Source organism: Neomonachus schauinslandi, chromosome 1 (genome assembly GCF_002201575.2).
Source record: "Neomonachus schauinslandi chromosome 1, ASM220157v2, whole genome shotgun sequence".
Taxonomy (NCBI): Eukaryota; Metazoa; Chordata; class Mammalia; order Carnivora; family Phocidae; genus Neomonachus; species Neomonachus schauinslandi.
In genome coordinates, this window is record NC_058403.1 from 116969960 (window position 1) to 116984746 (window position 14787).

A 14787-nucleotide genomic window follows, 5' to 3' on the forward strand; every position below is an offset into this window, starting at 1 on the left:
GAAAGAAAGAAAGAAAGAAAGAAAGAAAGAAAGAAAGAAAGAAAGAAGGAAGGAAAGAAAGAAAGAAAGAAAGAAAGACCCTCAGCCTGGATAGTTTCATTCTGCATCTTCTCAGCTCTATAGTTCATCCTTCGCCCCCGTTCATTTTCTTTTTTTTGTTGTTGTTGAAGATTTTATTTATTTATTTGACAGAGAGAGACACAGCGAGAGAGGGAACACAAGCAGGGGGAGTGGGAGAGGGAGAAGCAGGTTTGCCGCAGAGCAGGGAGCCCAACGCCGGGCTCAATCCCAGGACCCCGGGATCATGACCTGAGCTGAAGACAGACGCTTAACGACTGAGCTACCCAGGTGCCCCCCTCACCCCATTCATTTTCTGTCCGAGTTCTGAATTCCCGAAGTTTTGTTTTGTTTTTTTTAAAGATTTTATTTATTTATTTATAGGACAGAGAGAGACACAGTGAGAGAGGGAACATAAGCAGGGGAAATGGGAGAGGGAGAAGCAGGCTTCCCGCGGAGCAGGGAGCCCGATGTGGGGCTCGATCCCAGGACCCTGGGATCATGACCCAAGCCGAAGGCAGATGCTTAACCGACTGAGCCACCCAGGCGCCCCTGAATTCCCGAAGTTTTATGTCAACTCTTTATCATCTGGCTCCACTCTTGCCTAGTTACATGCTAAAAAGTTGGATGCGACTTTGGCTCAAAGTGTAACATCTCATTAGTTTTCAGATGATGTATCCTTGTCCTTCTACAGATTCCTCTTTTCTCAGTCACGACACAACATGTGGTTTTACTCACTTCAAAGGAGCAACCTTTCGGCTCAAGTGCAGTTTCTGCCACATTTATTTCTAGAACACAAAATGTTTTGTTGATTTGTTGAACTGTTTCTTTTCCTTTGCCTTGTTAGCTGTCTGTTTTTATGCACGATTTCATTGTTAGGGCACAACTTATTATGCAGAAAAGTCTTCTGCAGGTCTGTGTCCCACTTACTGTTTTTGGGAGACAATCTGCATTTTAATGCCACAGGTCAAATTTCAATCCAATAAATATCTAAACTCCTAGCCTTCCTATGAAAATATATTGCTATCGTCATCTCCAGCCAATGCCCCATTTGTCATTTATTTTGGGATCTAATCGAATTGATGAAATTTCAGCACGACGTAAGAAATTAGGGATTTATTGCCCTCAGATATCTGTTTTGATTTTTATGATAAACACCTGGGTTCATTCAGACTTATTTTTCCACTGTTCTTTTAATGATGAATATGTCGTTTCCTTTCCCCCTCCCCCCCTCCCGATCTCCCCTGCACAGAACATAAGAGACAGGGGGGCTTTAGACCTACTGGTTCAGCTCATCCCTTTATGCTCATCCTGGAAAACCAGTGTTCCACCGATGCCATGGCCTGGACTCTGTGCCTAGAGAATGAAGATTTGATGTGCAGCTTCATAACACATCATATTGACACAAAAGTAGTGCCAACAAAATGGGAATAACAGTCACTGATGACAGAAAGAAGCCCTCTCCCTCTGGTGAAAATTAATTGTTCTCAATTAATATGCATGGCACGGCTCTGGAAGCTTTTGGATCCCCGGCTCGTTTAATTCTGTCCATAATGATGTGGAGACCACAACACCTTCACATATTTACAGCACTTTTGTTGTGTCACCAGGCCAGGACCCCTGGGTGTCCCTCTCTCAAATTTTACCCTCCTGCTTGACACGCCATATTGGAAACGAACCCAAGAAAGATGATGCCATTTGGTATGTGTTGGCTGAATGGCTTCGTTTCTGTAAACAGCTGGATTTGTCCAACCATTTTGGCCATCAGCTTGGGTGTTTATGGCCCTTAGGAAACTCCCATATCACTCAGGCAGGCAACTGTTTACTTATGTTTTGCTGGAAACCCTTAAAAATATGTGCTCAATAGCTGCAGATGTGCCCACAGCTTGCATCCAGTCCCAGCCTGGGTCAGCAATATTTTCTATCCTTTTAAATAACCCACACAGAATATCCCCTAACAGATTATTATCCATCTGGTCGTTCAACACAAAGTGCTGAATAGGCACTGTGTGCATTCGGGGCTCACATTTAGTTTAATCCCATGATTCCTTCCGATTCACAAAGCCTTTATCTACCTACAAGACTCCCCACATTGCTGATTCTTGCTGTCAGGAAAGGGTAGATAATGTCATCTGCACAATCATGGTTCACTTTCAAAGCAATTTACAGATACTCATCCTTATAATCGCTCACCAGAGAAGGATAGCTATTTCAAGAAGACTGGAGATGAGACACTAATTTTACCCATGAATAACTAGGTCCAGTAGAATTTTAGCCTCCTGACTTCATGGTGTTTCCCAAGGACCACTGAGAGCCAAACCCTGCACTCAGTTTAGATGGAAAGCACAACCAGAGAATTCAGATAAGATCTCTCCCCATTCTCTCACATCCAAGCATTCTCCTCCTAATCTCTCCCACAAAAATGCCACCCAACTGGTCGCTAATATGCATGGAAGCCTCACGGGCAATGGGAAAGATACATAAATATGCTGAAACCGAGCTTACTCATTGATGGCAGTGAGGAGCTGAGAAAGTGGAAGCACCTAGTTGAACTGCAAGTCCATGACCACAAGAGGATGCACACTCCAAGCTCAGGGGCTCCTGACCTCCAGCTCTGTAGGCATTCTCTAGATTCACAGGCCTTCTCAAATTGCTGTCCAATGACTTTCTGAAGATGAGGTTTAAACACTCCCTTCCTCCCACTCACTGAACATTACCTCCAAGGGTGATTCCTGGAAAAGTCCTCCTGCTGATTCTGATGTACACTTATCGTGGGGCACCACCAGCACCTGCAGTCCACACCTCGACCCTCAGGCTTCTCCAATCATTTCCGCCATTTGGAAGACCCCTTGCTCCAATGCCAGTCTCTGTCCACAGAAAGGCTGAAAAGGCTCCGCCAGGGAGCTTTTCTTCCTTTTCTTCCTTCCCACGGGAAGGAGAGGTGGCCAGTGCCCAGCGCTTGCTGTGGTTCATGCTTGAACCACTGAGTTAGCTGAGCAAAGAGTGTGTGCATGCCTTATTTCTCCTTCGCGGTTTCTCAAACCTTGTTCATTCCACTGACTCTCCCCCTCTTTCTTGCCAGGTGCACACACTACTTATTCTATGATGTATTTACTATTTTCTTTCATCTGACTCCTTGTTCAAGACCTAACCTATGTTTAAATAAAGACTGTATATCATACGGAAAACCATTATATTCCAGAAATGAAGGGTAACCAAGAAACAAAAGAAAGTTATTAAATCCTAGTTAGATTACTGCCTATAAAAGGTTTAGACATGATCTCTGGGATTTTTTTTAAAGGAGGGGAAGATTAGCAAGTATTAAAAAATGTTAAAGACAGACCAATCCCAGACTAAAATTAAAAATCACCCCCATTCTTCAAAAAACTCTCTGATATACCATGAGTAGTAGGGTTCTAGTCTTTCGGAAAACACTGTCCCAGAAATGAAGTTTCTTAAGACAAAGACCATATTTTGTGAGAAATGTAACAATTGAAAAGTAGACATGTTGCCACTTAAGGAATCCATGTGGACATTTATAGTACTGCCCACGAGCATCTTTAAAGCTGCTTTAGGACTTAGCATGAGTATTTTGCATATGGAGTACACTGAGCAAATATTTGTTGAATGAATGAATGAAGGAATGTACAAACATCCTGGCTGTAATATTGATTTTGCAACTTTCCTCAGCTGAACTGCTCCATTAACCTTTAGTGGTTCAGTTCAGTGTCTCCCTAGTACACTCCAAAATCAACCCTACGAATTTCTACACCACCCCCCCCCCCCCCCCGTGTGATGAGTTCCAATTACACAATTCAAGTAGACAGCACCTGATTTGCATGTGATTTGATTGCGGTCAGAATGCTCATTAACGGAGGCTTTTTTGTCTGTTTGTTTGTTTATTACACTTTCCATCTTGTGTGCCAAATCACCCCTTTCATTTATATGGTAGGTCATGAACCACACAGTTTATTGGAGCCACTGGTTGGTTTTTATGTTTGGATTTTGGTTCAGGATTGTGTGTCTAATATTAATCCTTTAGTCGCCAGCTTCCCTGCCGCTAAGGGTTTGTGTTTATGCCTGTGCACCTAAAGTGGTTTCACTCAGCCTGCAGCTCTGGCTCCAGCTCACTGAGCAAATTCTTCGTGCTATTTTCTTATTAACTTAACTGTAAATATTTTCATTTCTGGCTCATGAGCATTGCAAAGGTGCTTGCAAACTCCATGCACCCAAAATCCGATAAATCCTTTGAATGCTTCTGCAAACTATATACATACATACAGTTTGCTCTTGCTGTTGAGGTTTAGAGTTAACAAAGAGTTGTTTAAAACACTCACTTTGCCTTTAAGTGTGTCTGGGCCTTCTTTTCAGAATAGTATATAATCAACTATTTTCAAATATCAGATCCACGTGGGTATCGCACACGCAGCTACAATGATAAGGGAAAATAGATTCCGCTTGTCATTACCCTTGGTATTTTTATCATCCAAAAGATTCATATATTCAGCACATACTTTATGAGCAGCTACAAGAGGCATGAGGTCAACATTATATCCCCACCCAAATTAAATCGCAAAACATACATAGAACATTTTTCCATTCCAAATCTCGTTATGACCCACTTGTGGGAGTGTACCTTGGTAGCTCACATTTTGCAGAGTGCCATTTGCTGTGATATATCTAAATCCAAATTTAAAATGTTCTACCCAGGGGGCCTGGGTGGCTCAGTTGGTTAAGCGACTGCCTTCGGCTCAGGTCATGATCCTGGAGTCCCGGGGTCGAGTCCCGCATCGGGCTCCCTGCTCGGCAGGGAGTCTGCTTCTCCCTCTGGCCCTCTCCCCTCTCATGTGCTCTCTCTCATTCTCTCTCTCTCAAATAAATAAATAAAATCTTTAAAAAAAAAATGTTCTACCCAGAAAGTACTGCTTTCACTAATAACAATTGTGGTTATTCAGATCAGCATCCCCACAATCTACAAACGCTGGTGGATATATAACACAAAGGACCAAGAAAAAGCCAACAAAAGCTCCAAGGAGAACAAGTAGGAAGACTTGCTTTTGCAGATAGAAGATCTTGATAGAAAGCTCTCATTATTAAGACAGTATGATATTGGTACAGGGACAGAAAAATAGACCATGGACCAGAATAGACCATCACGGACCCCAGCACAGACTCGTGCATATATGGACCCTGAGTTGTGACAAGGTGTCACTGCAAAAGAAGAGGCAGAGACAGTCTTTCAATAGATGATGCTTGGAAAACTGGATGTTCATACGGCAAAATGACAATGGACACCTACCTCATGTTATACACAAAACTCAATTCCAGCTAAATTACAAATCTGAATGCTAAAGGTAAACACAAAAAATGCTTTTAGAAGATAATGTAGAAGAACAACTTAATGATCTCGATAGGGGAGAAAATGTAACACAAAAGCCCTAACCATGAAAGAAAGAAATATATGTATTTAACTACATTAGAATTATGGGCTGGGGCACCTGAGTGGCTCAGTCTGTTAAGCATCTGACTCTTGATTTCGGTTCAGGTCATGATCTATCTCAGAGTCGTGGGATCGAGCCCCAATCCGGGCTCCACGCTGAGCATGGAGCCTGCTTGGGATTTTCTCTGTCCCTCTCGCATGCCCCTCCCCCCGCTCGCACACATATAAATAAATAAGTAAGGGCTTCCGTTCATCAAAAAAGAACATAAAGAAAGTAGAAAATAAATGGAATGGAAGAAGATATCACAACACATATAAATGGCAAAAGATTTCTAGCCACATGACAAAGACTTCCCACAGATCAGTAGGAAAAAGGTAGGTAACCTAATAGAAAAAACTGCAGATCTGAATAGGCTCTTCACAAAGGAATAAATTGAAACTGCCAATATACATGAAAAGGTTCTCATTAGCAATCAGGGAGATGCAATTAAAAACTGCAATGAAATATTACTACACACTACCAAATTGCTGAAGATGTCAAAAAATCTGGCAATGTCAAATGTTGGTAAGGATGGGAATTCTCATTCACTGCTGATGAACATCATCAATTATGCACATTATAGGGAAAAGGTTTTGGCATTATCTAGTAAACTTGAAAATGCTCATACCCTATGACCCAGCAATTCTACTCATAGAGCATATTTGCTAAAGAATCTGGGGACATGTGCACCAGGAAAGAGACCAGAATCTTCAAAACGACACTGTATATAAAATCCAAAACATCAAAAGAGATAAATAAATTGTATGGTCAAACAATGGAATATGAAATGAAAAAAGGTGAACTAGAGTATAAACAAAACATGATGAATCTTACGTACACTGCTGAGTAAAAGGAGAGAGACATAGAGTATTATTTATATGAATTCCAAGAACAGGTAAAATTATACAATATTCTTTGGGGATATATATACATAGGTGACAAAATTATATTAAAATTATATTTTTTAAAAATCAAGGAACTGCTTTCCACAAAAGTCAGATGGGGTCACCTCTGTGGAGGAGAAGGCTCAAGGGAGACTCACAATATTACATTTTTTTTTTTACTTAGTTGATGGTACATTGCTCACCTTATTAATATTAATTATAATGTACATTTTATGTACTTTTCTTATGTGTGGTGTATTTTATAAGATAAAAGGATATTTTATAAGATAAAATGAAATAAAAGGAGAATGAAGGAAGACAAAGCCAGGAAAGAACAAAAGGAGGAAGAAAGGATAGAAAGAGCGAGGGAGGAAGAAAACAAGAGAGATCAGACGCAGAAAGACCAACATCTCTGACTAACATCTTACTTTAGAAATGTGTGCAACAAAAATAGTAAGGATGTGTCTAAAGTTTTAGTTAAAAATGTTCATTATGACACCGTTTGGAGCAGCAAATATGGGAAACAATCTAAAAGTCCAACAATAGGGAAGCAGATGTGTATGCTCATATGTTGTGGTCTATCTGTATTATCAAAGCCTAGGTAACTATTAACTAACAGTGTTACAGAAATACACTTGTTGACATGGTGAGTCGTGTCATGTGATACACAGAGCTGCACTGCCCAAATACCCCTTTGTGGAAGGACTTGCCGCCGGGCTGCAGGGCATGTGGTTGGCCGACTTCCCCCAACTGTCAGGTACTTTGGGGCTGTCCTCAGCTGCAGGCAGCCTCTGGATCAGAGACAGGCCCGTGACACAGCGTTGGTCATGCAGCTGAGGACAATACCCTAAGGGGTGGCAGAGCAAGATGGAGGGAGCGCGGGTCCCTGAATGACCAGATGCAGCACAGCTGGTCCCCCACCTTCCCGCCTTCCATCTTCTTCAAGGCACTGTATTTTGAAGTGTATTTGTTCCAGCAGTCTTCCCTTTGAGTTGTCTACATTGTAATTCAGGAGATTTCACATAAAAATGCAGATTTCTGATGGAAATGTGAATCTTAGCAACACGGGACCTGGATTCTTGTAAGATGATCTTCCAGAGCTCAGTGGTAGCTGCCACCTCAGAGGGGCCAGGAGATGGATATCTCACCAGAGTCTGGTTGGTCCACGTCATTCTCTCGTGGTACCTGACTGGTTTCTGAGGAATTTGCAACTCCGGAATTAAATGCACTTTTATCAATCCCATTCTCCTGATCCAAAGATTTCAATCATTCCGCACTGCCTATAGATCTTGCCCAGCCTCCTAGGCCCAGTGTGGGAAGCGCTGCATTCCCCGGCCCACCTGCGCGGCAGCCCTCCGCTCCGGACCCTGGGGTCCGCTTCCATGTCTTTGCTCGTGCTGTGGCCCCTCCTCTCTCGGCTCAGGCCACAGCACCCCTGTAAAGCTCCTCAGTGCCCAGCAACCTTGTCATTCTCTAAACTCCTAGGACACAAATTGTGCTTCTCGAACAATCACAGAATTTCAGAGCTGTAAGTGAACCATGAGAAAGGAGATAGGGTTGTAAAGAAAGTGTTTGAAATGACAAAACCAGGTAATTGTTGGTTTCTGGAGGGAAAAACCTCAACTCCCCAACGCCTAGCCCTTTTCACCCCCGCTCATTCATTAACTCTTCCAAGCCAGAGTTTTATAAGTATTTTTTTTATCACAACACCCAGTAGGAAACCAATTTTACCTTATAACCAAATTTACCTTATAACAGACACATACACAATTCACAAAACATGAGATGTACTCTGATATTCTCTCATCTATTCCATTTTCTTTCTTTTTTCTTAAGATTTTTATTTTTATTTGTTTGAAAGAGAGAGAGCGCGCACAAGCAGGGGGAACGGCAGGCAGAGGGAGAGGGAGAAACAGACTCTGCCGAGCAGGAAGCCCGATGCGGGGCTCCATCCCAGGACCCTGGGATCATGACCTGAGCCAAAGGCAGACGCTTAACCGACTGAGCCACCCAGGCATCCCATCTATTTTCTCAATGTTGTCCTTAAACCCCGGTTTCACGGTGACGTTCATAACCCATTAATGGTTTACAATCCACAGTTTGAAAAGCAATCTGTTCCGTGATTCCTCCTTGTCTGGCCAGGTGGCGAGGAGCTCTGCTTACCTCCAATCCTGGGTCAGCCACTGAAGGAGCTCTGGGGCCTTGAGCAAATTACTTATTCACTTTGGGTCTCAGTGTTCTCATCTGTAATATGGGATAATCATGTTTACTGGATTGTCGTAAGGATTCAAGACCATGATAGAGGGATTTAGCACACAATGCCTTGTACATCACGAGTAGTCAATCAACCGTGATTTTGTTGTCAGTTTTCCTTTACATCTTGGTGCCGTGTTCTTCAACTGCAGGGCACTTTGTTTAGAATGCCATGGCACCCAGAACACTGCTGTGCACCTGCTACGATCTTAGTATGTGCATCAGAGACGGTGTCCTGTCACCTCTGGATTCCTGCCTTGAGGATGCAACCTCTGGGGTGAGCTGGTAGAGTCCAAATGAGAGCCAGGGATGATGAAGCGTGGGAAGAAGGAAGGAAAGAAAAGGCAGAGTTTCCCCTCCTCTGAAGCCTGTGAGCGCTGACCATCCGATCCTCCTGGGCGCAGATTCAGAGGCTGTCAGAACTGCAAAGAGTCTTCAAGATGATCACAACACAATTCTTACCGTGGGGTCCCAAGGGAACATTACCTGGCAGCAGCGGGAAGCTGGGCTCAGAACCGTGGTGCTCAGTTTGGGGAGGGGCAGTTTTCTGGGGGGCAGCTCTAAAAGTGACAACACACAGACTAGCACAGACACGCACGCACGCACACGCACATGCTGAGCTGGCTGGTGAGAGCCCTAGCATATGCGGCATGACAGCCGCATTTGCTAGTTGAGGAAGCTGAGGTCCGTGCAGTGGCTGGCTGAAGGTCACAATTGCCCCGGACCCGGGCCGGGACCAGAGTTCTTTTCTCAGCCACTGCCTTTCTATCTGTGCACCTGCCAGCTGGCTTCTTCCAAACCCGGCCCCCAGATGCCCACTCCGCCTCTCTGCCCTGGATCCAGTCGGGTTTCATATTGGTTTTGGAAAGCCACGGGCACCTAACCTTCTGTTGCCGTTTTTATAAGAACCGAGGTTGGTTTTCTGTTCATTTTTGTTGTTTAAATCTCTGAGGACAGTAAGACTGATTACATGTGATGCTGGAAGTACCCAACCATCCTCCTGGCCTTGGCCTCTGGGTTAGCAGCCGCGAACCATCAACAGTGAAAATGACTCCAGGGGTGGTCCTTTCTGAAGGCACTGCAGTGGCCATGGAAAAATTATCTCTCTTCCCATCCTCACATTTGCCTCCTTTGAACTCTGGAAATCAGAAAATAACGGCTGAACCATTAAAATACTGCTAAATCACTGAGTGATGAGAAACCGAGTAATTTCATTGGCAGCTTGCGCGGCTGGCTCCCCACCCAGTCTGGGGAAATGCAGGCTGGTTAGTCTCTAAAGCACGGGGCCAGGTCCAATCCACTGTCTGCAAAACGCAGGAATTTCCCAGAGACAGAGGCCGAACAACAGCTCAGGCTCTAAGTTTCTGAGCCTTTGTCAATTTAAGTTAGTGCTTTAATGCAATTTTAATAGGTAGTGATTTCATTTTGTATCTAATGAAATCAACGGAGCGTGAAAACAGACATCAGAATTTGGAAGCTAATGAGTCTGTTAGCCCTGCTGCCAGTGTCGACGAGCTAGGTACAGTACTTAAGGTTCGAAGAATAGACTGCTTCAGAAGAGGCTTTTATTAGCTTCATTGGGGGGGTCATCAGATGAATGATTTCATAGCAGATCTAATTAACCAAAGAATGTACAGGACTGCATCTTCTTCCTGCTAACTGGGCATAGAGATGCAAGGCATATTAGCCACCTCAGAAATTTAGCATACAGATAAACCTGATAGATTTTTTGTGGGGAAGCACTTCCTGTGGGAGGATTTCAGAGTAGGATTTTGAACAACTCAAGATTAAAAAAAAAAAACTTTCCAGCTTCTGGCTCCTGACGTTGGGCTGAGGACCCAGGGCTACCTCATCTCTCTTTCCCGAGCCACCAGGAAAGGTAGCATCAGCAGACAGAAGATGGGTCCCTGACAAATGGCCAGACTGAGGGAGAAAGAGAGGAAAAGGCAGTGCCAGAGGGAGTAGCCGTGCAAGTGGAGGGTGCAGGTCTGCCTAAGGGAGCTCTGGAGAAGGGGCAAGTTGTGCCAGCCCGAGAGGGCTGGAGCAAATCGTGGCATTGCCGAGAAGGAAGGCATGGAGGACAGGCAGGGCTCTGGGCAGTGCCTGCTCAAACAGAGCCGCAGTGAGCTGGCTACTCCGAAACACTCCCCCTAAGACTGAAACCTCCTAATGCGGGCAAGTGCGGGTACTTGCCAACTTGACCCATCAACATTCCTATCTGGTCGGCCTTTCAACATGTCCCACCCACGTATGTGAAAGCACCAGGCCCCTGCTTCGGGAAAACTCAGAGCCCACCCATCTCCAAAAGAAGTTCATGTCAGCTACTGGGTGCTATGGAAAATGGTCAACCCGGGAAAAAAAAAAAAAGATTTTGATTATATAAAAAATACGATCGGGCGCCTGGGTGGCTCAGTCGTTAAGCGTCTGCCTTCGGCTCAGGTCATGGTCCCGGGGTCCTGGGATCGAGTCCCACATCAGGCTCCCTGCTCCACGGGAAGCCTGCTTCTCCCTCTCCCACTCCCCCTGCTTCTGTTCCTGCTCTCGCTATCTCTCTCTCTGTCAAATAAATAAATAAAATCTTTAAAAAATAAAAAATAGAAGGAATAGTGGACAAGATTGAAGAATGAAGGGCGCCTGGGTGGCTCAGATGGTTAAGCGTCTGCCTTCAGCTCAGGTCATGATCCCAGGGTCCTGGGATCAAGCCCCGAATCAGGCTCCCTGCTCCGCGGGAAGCCTGCTTCTTCCTCTCCCTCTGCCTGCTGCTTCCCCTGCTTGTACACTCTCTCTCTGTGTCAAAAATAGAATAAAATCTTAAAAAAAAAGATTGAAGAATGAGTTATTGATTTGAAAGACAGAGTCAAAATCCCCCCCCCCCCAGAATATATAGAGTAAAAAGACAAAGAAATAGAAACTAGAGAAGGAGAATATATTCAGGCAGTTTGACTTAGATCTAACAGTAATTCCAGGAGGAGTGTATGGTCACACCTGAAGAGAAGAAATAATCAAAATTATAATAAAAGAAAGTGCCCCTGAACTGAAGAAAGATGTGACTTTTCAGACTGAGAGAGATCAACAAGTTCCAAACAAGATTAAAGAAAGAGATCCTCATCAAGACACATTCTGCTAACATTTCCTGACTCCAAAGATAAAGAGAAAAATTCTAAAAGCTTCCCCAGGAAAAAAAAAAAAAGAGATTACCAAAAAAGAACAACAATTGGGCTTTTCTTAAACAACACTGGATTCTGGAAGACAATCTAACAATGTATTTAATAGTCTAATGAAAAATGACTTTCTACCGAGAATTTTATGCCCTGGCAAATTGAGTCAAATACTAGAGTAAAATAAAAATATTTCCAGTCAAATAAATACCAAACAAATACCAAAATATTTATCACATGCATACGCTATATGAAAGAACTAAATAAGCAAGATTAGATGAAACAAAATAAATCTATATTAGGCAATAGAAGAGTGGCCACAGAATATGATGGGGAGCTAGGGAACTAGGAAAATTTAAGGGAAAATCCACTGGGATGAGATGCTTGGAAAATTCTTCAATGAGCAAAGTTTTTCTGTTTTTTTTTTAAGATTTTATTTATTTATTTATTTGACAGAGAGAGACACAGCAAGAGAGGGAACACAAGCAGGGGGAGTGGGAGAGGGAGAAGCAGGCCCCCTGCGGAGCAGGGAGCCCGATGCGGGGCTCAATCCCAGGACCCTGGGATTATGACCTGAGCCAAAGGCTGATGCTTAACGACTGAGCCACCCAGGCACCCCGAGCAAAGTTTTTTTTTTTTTTAAAGTTTACGCATTCCAACTATATGGCTCAAATCATAGTTGGCCCTACAACGACCAACACCTACCTAATAACTTTATTGTAAATGCCATCAATAGGTTTTCAGTTTTTAGAATTAGCCAAAAGACAGGATGGGAGCCTTCGTTATACAGATGGGCCCAACTCCCAATGGTGCGACTCAGTATTTTTTGACTTTATGATGTTGCGGAAATGATACGCTTTTCCGTAGAAACCATACTTCCAGTTTTGAATCTGGATCTTCTCCGGTGCTTAGTGACGTGCCGTGTGGTCCTCCCTGGTGATGCCAAGCAGCAGTTGCAGCTCCCAGACAGGCACGCCACCGCAAGGATGAGCAACCACTACGCTAACAACCGTTGTGTTCTCTTACAACCATTCTGTTTCTCACTTTCACTACAGTGTCCAACAAATTAATGAGACGTTCAACACTTGATTCTAAAACCTGCTTCGTGTTAGACGATTTTGCCCAATGGTAGGCAAATACAAGTGTTCTGAGCACGTTTTAAGGTCAGCTAGGCTAAGCTATGATGTTTGGTAGATTAGGAGTATTAGATGCATGTTCTACGTAATGACATTTTCAACTTGCCGTGGTTTTATCAGGATGTAAACCCATCTCAAGTGGAGGAAGATCTGGACTGACATGAAGAAAATGCAATGTGTCAGATGGTGACATTGTAACTAGAACAAGGGTATACTGGGAGGTAGAGAAAGAGGTCAGAGAGATAGAGGAAAAGATGGAAGGAAGAGTAAGTGGGTCATCTGTAGGGATTCTCTCGGCCGAGGTAAGCAACCACTGCAAGGATTAGGTAAAATCACAGGCAGCAGGTAGCCAGTGCGGGGAGTGGGACGTGGACAGAAGCATGAGTGAGCTAGTCTTCTTTCCAGATGGCAGGAAGTTAAAAGATTCCATTTAAAGATGATAAGTCAAGAAATAGAGGTACAAGCGTAGTACATACAGTGAGGATGGTAAGTGCCAGAAGGATTTGTTTGTTTGTTTTTTTGCTCTTCATGAGGTTAATAGGAACATACTGAATTGAATAGCTTCATGGCTTTCCCCAGATTTCAAAATCCACTTATCTTTAGAGAATTTTATTTAGCGGGATGTTAAAGGTCAAAACAAAGTCTTAGAAATGTTTCTTGTTTCCTCTTAAGAGAAGAAAAAAAATGAGTAACTGTCTGTATGAGAACTCCAAACACACGCGCACACAACGAATACAAGCTTTTAGACTCAATTATAAGCCTAAGTCTCCAAAACTATTACTGTTGCCCCCAAATATTTCGTGCCAATATTAAGGGAAAACATGTGCAATGTTTTATCCTCTTTCTCTCATTCTGAACAGTAAGCTCTTCGGAAGCCTGATGATGGTGATGATGATGCGAGGACGTGTATATATCTCCTAAATGGGGTTGGATGAGACAGCCAGAGACTAAGGAAAAGCCCTAAGGAAATCCCAAACCCCTGTGACCTCTAGGATCTTTGCAAACAGTATCAGAGGTCCCCTCTCCATAATTCCTCTGATGAAATCATTAGAAACTGTTTCTCTCTTCATAGCTCCATCAAAACCCTGGCATGGTTGTAGAACAGCAATAAAAATGTATTGTCTCGCTATATTATATTATAAAAGAGCAAGGCTCTTTTCCTCTCTGGTGTCAGACGGTTTCAAGGCCTTAAAAATCTCGGCTCTGGAATGTAAGTCCTGGCCCCAAAGCGGAAGGCATACCTGTTGCTCCCCACCCCAGACGTATGGCACCAGAAAGCAGCTGTGACTCAGGGCAGGGGAGAAAGTCAGGTGGCTCAGATCATCTACCTGAGAATTTTTTTTAAATCTCAGTAACTACCTTGATGGTTATGTATACATGTGGTAAGAGAACAAAGTCAATGTTGAATTGCCATTAGAAAAATACGGTTTTGTGCATTAGTTGGGAGTAAGGGGAAACATCCATCCTCTGTAGTTATTGCAAGACAAAGTGTGTTTCCAATGGTGGTTCAAGTCCAGGTACCACTGTCTAAAGGGACTCTAAAAATCTTCATGGGAATATCTAACATTTATAGCAGACTTACTTTGCAACTGTTCTAAATGTTCTCAATTAATATGGGTCACTCAACAGCCACATGACCCTGTGAAGTAGGTGTTATTATTCGTGCCCCCATCTTTTAGATGAGATAACTGAGAAATAGAGAAGTAGAGTAGCTTACTTGAGGTTACACAGCTAGAAAGAAATGGAGTTGAGATCTGAACAAGGCAATTGCCTTCTCCCTTAAGCTTCTCCTCCAAAAGCAATGCTCTCATATCCACAT